Raw genomic sequence first — 10,975 nt, 5'->3', positions numbered from 1 at the left:
TCATGGTGGGAAGATATAGCAGAGGAAGCTGCTTATTTCATCATGCACTTCCAGCCCATGCCTGCAGTAACCTAACATGGCTTGTAACCAAACATGCATAAAAGGTCAACTTAAAAATACAAAGATCTGGGTGAGGTGGCACTTATCTATCATCCCGGCAACTTGGGAAGCTGAGGCAGGAGGATTGCCAGTTCAAGGCCAGCCTCAGCAATTTAGCAAGGCCATTCAGTAAATTAGTGAGACTGTGTCTCAAAATTCAACAAATAAATAAATAAGTAAAAAGAGCTAGGGATGGACTCAGTGGCTAAAAATCTCTGTTTTCAATCTCTGCTACCAAAACAAACAAACAAACAGGAAAGAGAATAAAACTAGTTATAAGGACCAGACAGCTATCCCTAGGCACTGAGAGGAGGTGCAAAGCAAAACAGTCCTCATGTGGGAGGAAAAGATGATAGAACTTCATGGAGACAAATCTACTGGGGATGGTTTCTGAGCAGGCAGTAATTTAGCTGAGCTGGCAGGCCTCTGGGGCCATGGCTTCTCCATGCCAATATAACCCTTCCAGGATCCTGCTGGGGTTGGGTTGCCTCTTGTCATACCATGTTCCAGGGGCTCTGGCTAGTCATATCAAGGATGCTTGCTGACCTGATGATACCAAGATAAGTCCTTGGTGTGGGCATGGCCTGGAAGGTGTCTACAAGTGCAGGTCAGTGCCTCTTTACAAACAGGCAGTTCTGCACCACCTTTTATGGCCATGAGCCCAGCCATATATGAAGTCTGGGCTGTATATATGAATGTGGGCTGTAGAGGTGTCTTCTATTCTTGGCATTGTTATCATCACCCCCACTACCACCGTCATTATCTTTATCATCATCATCATCACTGTCACTTCATTAGTCATCTTTCTGTCACTATGACAAGATATGTGAGAAAAAATTCCAAAAAGGAAAGGTTTATTTTGACTTATGATTTCACTCCATGGTCTTTCATCTCTGTTGCCTTTGGGCCTGTGGTGAGGCAGCACATCATGGTAGGAAGATATAGCAGAGGAAGCTGCTTATTTCATCAGCTAGGAAGAGAGAGAGAGAGAGAGAGAGAGAGAGAGAGAGAGAGAGAGAGAGAGAGAGAGAGAGAGAGAGAGAGAAAGAGAAAGAAAGAAAGAAAGAAAGAAAGAGGGGCCAGTATTCCAGTATGCGCTTCAAGCCCATGCCTGCAGTAACCTAACTTTATTCCACTAGAAAGATTCCATCTTCTAAAAAGATTCTGTACTTTCCAATACTGCCTCAGGCAAGAGACCAAGCTTTTAACACATGGGCCTTTGGGGTACATTTAGGATCCAAACTATAGCAATCACCATCACCCTCACCACCACTAATACTACCATCATCACCACCACCACCTTATGCAAAGCTTTTGGATGAAAGGCAAACCTGAGGCAGACCTGTAATGCACACAGAACACAGCCAGTCTCATACAATGGCAGAGAAACCCAAAGGCAAGTTCTATACAGACATCAGACATCCCTGGGAAAATGCCTTGGCCCAAGGACATCCCATTCCAGCATCAGAGACTTGAGGTCATACAGGGGCTTTTGGATGAACATCTGTCTCCTCAGTAGGCACTGCCAGTACACTGTCATACCCCTAGACTCACTCAGAGCCCAGTATCAGGGAAGGGCAAGGGAAAGGCTGAGGAAGAGAAGAGGGAGATGGGGTCTCTGGTTCCTTTGGGACAGTCCACTGTGTGGATATTTCTTATTTCTGGAATTTCATGACATCCCCACAGTGCATTCTCACATAGCATAGTGAAGAGGTGACTATAATCACCACTCTTCAAACAACAGTCTTGAGGCTTGACAAGATCACTACCAGGGCATCAGAGAGGCCAGAGGATAGGGCACATAACTGAGGCTCTAGGGTACCTCTCCATTATGATCAGACTCAACTACGAGCCCCAAAGACCAAACAGCAGAGAACAGCAGCTACTTTGGGCACCCTGATGCCCTAAAGAACTTGTTCCTTAACCCAGGCCTCCTTCCCTGGACTGGCCTAGGGTAGACCCTGGGATGGTTCTTTAGCCCTGGACTCAGATGCAACCTTTGTACCAACTCTAAGACTAGCTGGAGACGTTGTCAGTCCCATCTGTCTGTAATCACACCAACAATATGAGGATGATGATGGGCTAGCACCAACTTTTCCAGGATCTCAGACATATTCTCACCTAAGTCTGGCCTCTGTGAACAGTGCCCTGCCTATCTAGAGGCCAATCTGGGTCCTAGTACCTAAGTACAGGATAGGTAGCCTTCTGGTGAGACCGTGGCCTTGCTATATGTAGGCAGGAGCTCAGCTGTGTCTAAGTTGGAGGAGGTAATGCTGGCCAGGCTGCATGGCAAACATACCTACAGTCACTTTCCAATTTCAGTCTCAGCAAAGAAAGGATCCTGGCAGATAACTCTAGAGCCCAGCATAGCCTGCCTCACCTTGAGAGATGCCCACCATCACTCAGCATTAAGTTGTTGCTGCTTTTCATACAACACTGGTGATTCCCCTCCTCTTCCCACCATCATGTTAGACACTGTGATTTATGTTAGAGACATGTGTTGTTCCCCTTCCTGAGATGATGGTGATACAGAGCACACCCTTAGAAAGGCAGAAAACAGGATGATGGGAATGTTTCCCCTATGGAAACGTTCAGAGAAGGGGTCTTTATCACTAGAATCTTCAGGTACCCTGGATAGCTCCTACCTGATACTTGAAATTTATCATAAGATAAGCTCGATCTCTCCCCAAACTAGAAGAAAAATCTAATTAGTATCCTCCTACAGATAGAAAGAGATATAGAAGAAGAACCGTGTGCTATGACCAAGGAGCCACCAGAACAAGAAAAAATGTCTAGAAATTAAAAATAGAATTGGTAAAATTAAAAAAAAATCAATAGAAGTGGTGGAAAACAAGGTCAAGGAAATCTCTCAGAAGGAAAAAATAAAAAGAGGAAGAATAAAAATGAATGAGATTAAGAAAACAACTATAGGTCAAACATCTGTCTTAGGGTGGTTCCATAAAGAGGAAAATGGGAAAATAGAAAATAAAAAAAAGTCAAAGAAATAATACCAGAAAATTTCTGAAATCTGAGAACCTAGTCCTTCACTGTGCATTCATAACACAGGGATCAAGACAGGCCTGAAGCCCTAGAAAGAAAGAGTCATCACTAAAGATGCAAGGTGGCATTAGACTTCCCGACACGAAATTGGATGCCAAAGGACTACAAAAGTGTAATAGCTTCAAAACTTAGGGGTCACCATTTTCAAAATGGCATTCTGGAGCCAGCCAATCCATCTAAACAAACTTGTAGCCATGGGAGGATTCAGAGAATGTTCTTCACTATATTTTCCTTAGAATGTTTAGTTGGAGTTGTGCTTCAGCCTCTGTAAACCCAGAGGGAAAACAAAATTGCATACAGTAAAAGTTAGATGAAACCTTAATAGTGGTTAAGGGAATTCATGGGGCAGCATGAAAAGGGCCTGAGATCTTTCCAGGGAGAAAATAAGAAACCCACTACAAACTCTGACATGGGAAAGAATAAGCTCATGAAATGGGACAAGAGGGGAAAACAATACAAAACACCAAAAACCAAAGTCAAGTATAAATCCCAGAAAAAACCAAAGACCATGCAAGAGAGGGGCTAGTCTGGGAGCCTCAGGAATGCAAAGGTCATCATTTACAAAGGAAATGGGGGTAACAGTGGCTGCCTTCAGGGAGGACTGCAGGCATGAGTTGAACAAACCCATTTTCCAGATCAATAGCTGGGTAGAGATTTTAACCTTGTGCAACATATTGTTAAACATAATGTTATAGTTTAAAAACAAAAGCATACATATTTGAAATTTATAACAGAAATTTTAGAGACAATAAAAAAGAAAGGAAAGTGTATCCTCCAGAATATGGAGACAATTGTGGGTTAGAAAGTGTTGTCTCCGAGGTACAGCAGGAAAAAGCCCCTGCACACACATCCTTGGGTATCTGGCATCTGGGGCAGAGTCTGAGCCCTAAACACTGCTCTGTGACCCCCAACCCAGCTAAGTGTGGTTGAAGACACATCAGGTTTCCAGAGACGCTCTGGGCTCTTGGTTACTGAGCCTTCTGCAATCCAGACACTTGAAAGGGCAGCTTCTGGCCTAAAATTCTCTGTGTTCAAGCTTTCTTTGCCACTCCTCCTTGATCTGCCTGATGTTCCTTCATGGCCACCTGGCCCAGCCCCTTACATCCTGACAAATACTCACTCCTGGACCCCTCCTCATCTTTCCCTGCTCCTGTCCTCTGTCACAAGGCACCTCTCCCACCAGGCTGGTGGGTAACCCAGCAATGGTCACCTTCCACTGGAATAGGGTCTGCAGCCACTGGGCCTTAGACCTGACCTTGGCTGGAAATGAAGAGGCATCTTCCACTTCTGTGAGAGACCCCAGTGCATTCCTGCAACAGAGCTTGCTATGTGCTCAGGCAAGGACAATGTGAATAAGTAATTGCTCTTTTATTAACGAGTGATAAATTATTACTATATGATTGTGTGTGATAACTCTGTGTATTAGAAATCAAATCTGTGCAGGTGAGAGGCCCAGACGCCACTGCCCTTAGAAAAGGAGGTCAGTGTTTTTGGCTACATCCCTACATCCTGAGGCTAACACGTGTACTGAGTGCTCCTGCTGGAATGAGGGAAAGAGGGTGGGATGCCCTAGGGCTGTGGAGTAGGTGAAGGCAGGAAACTTCTAGCTTCATTTCTTTAGCACCTTGGTCCAGGACTCAGGAGGGGGTCAGCTCAGGCTCCCAGCACTGTCTCTCCCACCCACCTTACCCCCTTGCAGTTCTTAAAAGAGACCTGATCTAGTCTACTGGCCCAGGACACAGATACTCATAGGGCTGAGGAAGGACCAGCCTCAGAAAGGAGACTCTAAGCCCAAAGGACAATCACAGGCACCAGTAGCCATAGCTGAGCCACCAGGAATCAGTGGCTATCCCCAGATCTTACTGTACTCATTTCTCCCAAGTGACCCCCGAGGATCTATACTGTCTGATTTTTCACCCAGAGGACACACCTACCTCCTAGTTGCCCTCAATGGAACCCTTGCTCAGGTTACATCAGATGCTCTCAAATATCAAAGCTGGAAGAGCTTCTGTCTTTTCCCTAGCAATTGTCATAACGATTTTACAACACAGCTACCCTATCCCTTCCCTTTTTCCTCTAGGCAAATACAAAAGCGTCCCTGGAAAGCTTACGTCTGGATCAGATATGCACCCAATATCCTCCCTGCACCCGATGTCCCTTGCATGTCTACAACTTTCAGAGATTGCCAATCCTCAGCCTCCTAGGAGTAGTGCCCTGCACCCTAGCCCATACCTCAGTACCTAGTCCTGAGAATGCACATTTAAAATGTTATATCCCACCCACCAGCAGTGACACCTCCCTGCCAGGCCAGGCCCTCAGGGAGCCAAGCCCTGCTCACTTGCTCCTATGAACATTCCTTCGTCCCCTCATTGTGGCTGCAGCAAACCAGTGAGACTCAGATACCTCCAAGCCCACCTGTGTGACCCAGCTCAGGCCCATCTGGAGCCTGGGTTTTTTATCTGTGAAATGAGAGGACTAGGGATACAGATGGGGCACATCAGTGGACCAATCCCAGGGTCCTCCTGACATCCACCCTCTAATTCCTGTCTACTGCCAGGCTACCTATTCTACCTCATTCTACCTGCTGCTCAACCTAGCAGGTCTCTGCATGGCTTGTTTCTGTTGACTGTCCCTGGTCTGTGGGCTCCATGCGTGCAATATCATGGTTGACTAGCATGCTGTGAAATGTCACAAAGGTGCTTTTTGTTTATTCTGTCTGGTCTCATGCTAATGCTAGAACAGGTGAAAGGATGAGTGATTCATGAGTCCCTATGGCACCAGGTCCCTACATGTAACCCTGCAGGGAGGCCTTGAACTCTGTCTTAGGCAGGCCCTGCAGTATTTCTGTGCTCATTCCATCAAATGGAAAATGGAGATCACAAGATCTACCTCACAGGGTGCTATAGGGCCACATATATACAGGGCAAATGCAAAGAGGAAATGCCTGGCTCATCATCCCAGGAGTTGGCAGCCTTCACCATTGTCCCCACTCTATAGAGAAGAAAGCCAAACCCAGATTCCAAGGTCAAGTTGGAGCTAGAAGGGGCATTGCTGGCATCTGATGTAACCCTAACTCTGGCACACTAACTGTTCTGTGAGGCTCTGGCTTTCTCATGCCTGCTTTGCTCAGGCAACTCCCCGCCTCCAGTGCCTGCCACAGTCTCAGGCATATTCCGCCGAGGCTGCTCTTTTCCTGGACCCCTCAGGAGGCTGGACTCTTTCCAACTCCCCTTTTCATCTTATGACAGTCTTGCTCCAAGAACGTGGAAAGCCTGCCTGGAGCCATTATCCATTCCTATCTGTGGAGAAGTTGGTGGGGACAGAGCATCAATCTGGCTGAGTGACGTCTACATACACACTGGACCTGGTAGCCCCACACAAGGTGGGGAAATGGACATGATGTCTGGTACCTAGCAGGAAATAAGCCATTAAGATTGGGAGCTTATAGGCCTGTAGTTTTCACTGCAGAGCAACATCCTGCTACCCCCAAGGGCCCTTATTACAGCTGAAACCCAGTGACAGCATGAATAAGATTGTCATGTGACCTCTGTGCTTGGGATCCCAACTTCCAGAGTTCCCTGGACATCCTGAGACAGTGATGGTACCCCAGGTGGAGTGATTAGGATGACTAACTGTAAGGGAGTTTAGCCAGAGAAGGGAAAAAAGGTTTTCCTACCTTGTGCCAAATCTGAGGCTCAAATGTGCTCTGTCCTATAAGCAGGGGATAGAGATGCTGGGACCCTGGGGTCCGACTGTGACAGAGGTTCTTTTGTATGGAGGTAATGGGCAGGCCAGTGTCAGGAAGGGCTCCATTGCCTTGGGGCTAGATTGCAGCTCCCCGGCAGCAGGTGAAGAATGGAGTCCATTAGGGCCACCATCTGTCTTGGCCGTGACAGGTCCTCCCGGTGACATCTGGGAGGTATGTAGATGGAATATCTTGTTGGGGAGAGTTTTTTTTTTTTTTTTGCCAATTTTTGAACAGATAGCCAGACATTTGTCACACTTGTCCTGTTTTAGCCTCTGCCTGACATGAATTGGGGATGAGGCAAGGAGATGAAAGACAGCCTGGACATGTCCCAGTGTTCAGGGGCCACGTGTCAGGCCACGGAGCACAGAGAATCACTGGCAGGCCTCTCACTGAAATGGTGGTGGGAGGGTATTTCTCTCCCCCAACACCTCCCCACCTAAGGCCAGGCTAACCCCATCCTCTACATCCTCAAGCAGTGACTCACTTACTCCCTAAGAATGGGTGCTGTTCAGCATCTTTTAGCCTTCTGCTCTGGGAATTCTGGCAGACAGGGACCACTCCCCTTTGGCCAGCAGCTTCAGTATCTCCATGAGACCTGGTGGGGGCCCTAGAGTTTTCTCCACAAACCCTGTTGGCACTCACACAAACACTACTCCTTCTCATTGATTTTCGCAGCATCTCTTTGGAACCTGGGGAAGTCTTGAAAGCAGACTATGTTGCAAAATTCTCAGGGTCCCTGCTGTCCAGCACAGGTCTGACCTAGAACTGATGCCAGGAATAATTCACTGAGAGAATAGGGGGAGAGGTCATTGACTCTAGAGACTCCTTCATGGTAGAATCTTCCCAGTATCTGTTCTCTCTCCACTGTATGTGCATCATGATACCTGTTAATCCCACAGAGGCTTGTGGGGGTGTGCTCCCCAGGGGATGCTGCCAATTAACCTGCTAAGCCACACTCAAGATCATAGCCCTCATGGACTCTGCAGGTGGGGCAGGAGAATCTCTCAGCTTAGAGGATATGAATAGTCCTGTTGCTTCCTTAGATGTCCCTGAAGGGTTCATTTGTATTCCTCAAGGAGACCTGAGAGGCAAGTCCCGGGTACATAGGCTACATACCTCATCCCTTGTAGGCCAGTGAGTACTGGAAGATAGGGACTGGGCAAGGTGTGACTAGCCAGCTGTGTGCTCTCTGAGGACAAAGGGGACTGAATGTATCCAGGGAGACCTGAGGCCTCCACCAGGGTAGATGAGAGAAGCTGATAGTTGAGAATATATAGGGAGGACACCTGATTGGGCTTGATGAAAGGGGAGGTACACTAGGGCCAACTCCTAGGTTCCTGGCTTGGTACAGCATGCAGACAGGTAGGGCCAAGAAAGCTGGGTGTGGGACCTCTTGGGATAGCCCACAATCTTCCCTTAGTCATTCTGGCCAATGCTGGGGAGGCAGCATACTTCATAGCCCAAGGAAAGAGCTTCTGGGGTGGAGGCCATACCTAGAGGACAGGTGGGCCAGCCTCCCACTGCCCAGACCTCCTACAAGGACTAGGCAGGAATACATGCAGCCCCTCCCATGGCACCATCAACCAAACTAACTCAAAGTGAATGGTGGGAGAAAGGCCTCAAAACTTTCAAGACAGAAAATTTTAAATGTCCCTCTAAGCACAAAGTTTCTAATGGCCATCCTCTATCCATGAACTTGAGCTAAACCTCAGTTTCCTCACTGAGAAGTGGAAACACCCCTCTCCTATGGAATCCCCAGATGCTAGACCTGCCTTGAACCTATGCAGCCCCACCCTCATCCTACTATGACTTAGGTCCCATTTGGGCTCTCCACAGCTCGAACCAATGCTTTTCTCCTCATATAATGGCCAGCATAGACCTTGATGGAAAAGAACCTGTGTGAGAGAGGCCAGACAAGAGTTCTTTCTATGTGCCTTCCACAGCCCAGCAGAGGTCTTTGCTCCAGTAATCTTTGTAGGGTACACATGCCTATCTCCTTTGGCTGCCTGGGTTCTACCCTGGATTTTCTTGGAGCAGGACAGGTAGGAAGGAAGCTCAGGGAGATAGGGGCCTCATTTCCTACTAAGGGGCCTGAAGTGCCATCAACAGTCTCAGTTTCCTCAGTGAGTTCCCAAGCTCAGGGCATAAAGTATAGGAGGTTTTTTAGAGTGCATGGGAAGGAGTCCCAGGAGCCGGTCAGAGCATCCAAAAGAGTTTCTCAGGGTCCAGGCACTATAGGCAGCACTCCCTCACCAGTGAATCTACCTTCATACCATCCATGTACAGAAGGGAGGCTGGGGGTAGAATCTGAATCACACCAACTAGCCCATGCTAGACAGCCAGCCCTAAGGGACCCTGACTTTGGCATCTCTCAGAGCTGACTCGGGGGCATAGAGGAACCCAGGCATGGTTACATCTGTGAGAATGCTGCTTCTCACTGACAATTGTTTCTTGGGCTCTCCCTATACGGGGTGCTGCAGATATATCCACCCCAATTTTAATGGCTCTCTGCATCCTCATGCCAGGGTTAGACTGTTTGGGAGACATGGAGATGGGGTGACAGAAAATAGCACCTGGAGTTTTCCCCAGCAAAGGTGGAAGAAAAGGTTCTTACATGAGACCCTCTGGCCCAGGCCCTGAAAGTAAGGAGAAAGAACTTCACCTAATGGCAGCCTTGGAAGGGTTTAGGAAGGAAGGGTGGAAAATACCAACTTATTGGAAATAATACGGTAGGCAGGGGTGTCTGTGGTCTTGAGCCAGGAGGTGGAGGGCGTGATCTAATAAGGCAGGCCTGCCATGAGGAATAAAAGGGAATGGACAGGGAGAAGGTCAGACTTTGTAAAATGAACCTGTCTTTAGGGATAGGTAGAGTGGGGAGGCCAGGATTTTGGGTTTGGATGTCCAATGCAAAGGATATGATATCACATAGACTGAATTTGGGGATCCTGGATGCCCAGTGGAGTGCAGCTGTGTACAGGGGTGATGTAGAGCTGTTAGGAGGAAGTAGCCAAGGGAGTCCAAGACCCTCTGTTCAGCTGCATAGGTTCCACATATGTCAAAGAGGTGGTCAGCATTCACTGAACAACCTTCCAGATCTGAGAACCAGTGCAGAGCCCAGTGACAAGACAGGCTGAGCTGTATGTGGTGGGGAAGGGATAGGGGGCCAAGTAACCATGGTGAACATGGATTCCCAGCCAGCTTAAGACTTTTTCTGCCTTCCATGTTACTATTTTTACTGAGCATCTACAGGTTGCAAGGTCTACTCCAGGCCCTGGGGCTGCTATGGGATGCTACAAGCCAATCTTCATCCTGGCTCTGCATGCAGCCCCTCCCAATTCCCCAGAGCCCCACACCTGACAATCCCAGGACTTGGAGTATTTCCTACTTAGAACACCATCTCTGGTCAACAGCCGTGGATTATAGATGAGGCCTTCAGTGACCAGGGAAGTGCGGTGCTACCCAAGGTCACACAGCCAGCCAGTACTGCACAAGCTGATCCTATGGCTGCACAGATTTGGAGGAGAAGGGACTTCTGGCAGGTCTCAGAGCCCACCCCATTTGGGTGCTGGCAGGAGGGCGAACAAAAGAAACATCTTAAGAAGGTCACAATGGCTGAGACAAATTGAGGACACAGTGCTGGGGACCTAGGCAAGCAATGAGCAATCTGAGAGGGATCCCAGGAGGTGGTGAGGGGCCTGAAGTCTCACTCTGGCTTAAGTCCCTGGGTCCTTCAGCCTCCTCATCCCCACCCTCTTTTTTGATGGGCCCCTGGCCCAGCTTCAGACATTTACCATGACATTTGCTGCAAAGAAATAGAGTCATAAATCCAAAGGTTAAATTTGCACAGTGCCTTGCACTGATGGTAAAAACTATGGTCCCTCCACCCATCAGGAACCCCAAGGGTGGAGGTTTGTTTTGGATGGCCACCTATCTCACCATTTTTCTAAGGCAACCCAGTCACCAGGTCCCCAAATGGGTACCTGGGCCCACCAGGCCCTGAAGTTGGGCTCATAGGTATGATTATCAGAGAGAATATTACCTTCCCTACTCTAAAACCAAGACCTTGAG

Source organism: Ictidomys tridecemlineatus, chromosome 2 (assembly GCF_052094955.1).
Source record: "Ictidomys tridecemlineatus isolate mIctTri1 chromosome 2, mIctTri1.hap1, whole genome shotgun sequence".
Taxonomy (NCBI): domain Eukaryota; kingdom Metazoa; phylum Chordata; class Mammalia; order Rodentia; family Sciuridae; genus Ictidomys; species Ictidomys tridecemlineatus.
The sequence above is the reverse complement of the archived record's forward strand: the minus strand, read 5'-3'. Positions refer to the sequence as shown.